We start from the raw sequence: 1702 nt of genomic DNA, 5'->3' as shown, positions 1-1702 counted from the left end.
CTCTCAGCCAATCAGGACACGTTCTAGAGGCTGTCGCCGAAAACACAAGACCAATCAGCATCCTGTGCGTCCGAAAGGAGGCGGCTTTAGCTGAGAAACAAGGAGGCAGAGCTGCGCTTCTTCCTGCGTGACACTGTGGTTATGTGCGTTATCCACACATAACAAACTAACGACATATGAATGCATCACTGCGGATCAAAGTCAGAGTCACATGCCTCCAAATCTTTGTTTTCTTATTCTTTTCACCACAGCAGACCGAGGCGTGACAATCTGTGTGCTTTATATATGCAAGCTGTCAGTAGCACATACAGACGATAGAGGGCAGCAGGTGATCTAAAGCACGTTACTGATCCTAAATGAAGACGGCACAGGCCGAACGAGCCGACTCACATGGATGACACTTTCATGTGATTTCATCTGTTTCTAATAGTAAGAGTTCGAATACACATTCAAACATCTGCATTAGTACTTTGATATAAATGATACCTCTGAACTCCTGACCGTTTTATAATGCTCTCAGCCTCTAACTAAATTGCATTATTGTGATGTTATCATCATAACTGTGAACACTGTGTTATTGCTGCCTATACTGACCAGGGGTAGTTTGAATCCCGCTCAAGTTTTTACTGGAAAGTATTTCACAAAACAAATTAAGCACCAAAAATAACTTTAAATGAAGGAAAAGCTCTTTTTATTATATTGCTATTATATTAATTTCACATTTGAACAACATTTGCACATGCACATTGTCTTCATGCACACACAAAAACTTTAATGCACAAAAAAATGGTTTAGATACTGAGTTCATTTCAGCACTCTGTCTTCTGCATGTACTGTATGTAAAGTCTATATAAATGAAGATGACCAGGAAGGTTATTATTATGGAGCTATTAACCATTTCTGGAAGAAAGCAGCAACAGGGAAAGAGCTGACAGATGAAAAAAGTAACTATGACTTATCTGCTCAACTAAAAAAAGTCTCAATGATGAAGAACTAAACTGTGTTTAAGCTGCTGCTGAAACTCCAACAGCACTTACAGAGTCACACAGTAACCACGTGGGAGTTCATGTGTTTCAGTTTTACATTATGTTCTAATCTTAAAGACTAAAACGAGTGTAGGAAATCATGTTTTTCTTTCTTTTTTTATCCAAAAATGAGAAAATGATCCACTCATTTGTGTGTGCGTGACGTTAATGTTCCTCTGTGTCTGTGTATATCTGTATGTCAAACCGCAGCACACCAACTTATAAGTGAACGTATCTCTGAAATCATTTTGCAGTTGTTTGCTTTGAAGCCAAATTCAAATATCTGTTTTCCTCTTCCATTAATATTCCTTTGGAGGAAATAAAAACTAAAAAATGAAATAAAAATTTCTGCTCATTCTGTTGGTTTATGTCTTTTGCCCTTCTCCCCCGTCCCTCTTCTCAGCTGTTTCTCTTTCCCTCTTTCTTTCCCCCAGTCAAGTCTGTCCCGTATTCAGTAAGTGAAAATAAAATAAACAATAAAAGGTGAATCAAATGGACCATTACGGCAAGGCTGGGATGGTCAATTTGGTAAAGTAAATCCGTTGGGCATCTTTCTTTGCCTTTAGACAACAATTCTGATGGCAAAAGAGCCAAACGGGACAGGCAAAAAATAAATAAAATAAAAAAAATAAAAAATAAAAAAACCAGGAATCAGCAGCTTGGAGTTTTTCCAGAAA

This window comes from Mchenga conophoros, linkage group LG23 (assembly GCF_057382185.1).
Source record: "Mchenga conophoros isolate Kocher_MC1m ecotype Shallow Benthic linkage group LG23, M_conophoros_male_GT1.1, whole genome shotgun sequence".
Taxonomy (NCBI): Eukaryota; Metazoa; Chordata; class Actinopteri; order Cichliformes; family Cichlidae; genus Mchenga; species Mchenga conophoros.
Note: the sequence above shows the minus strand (reverse complement) of the source record.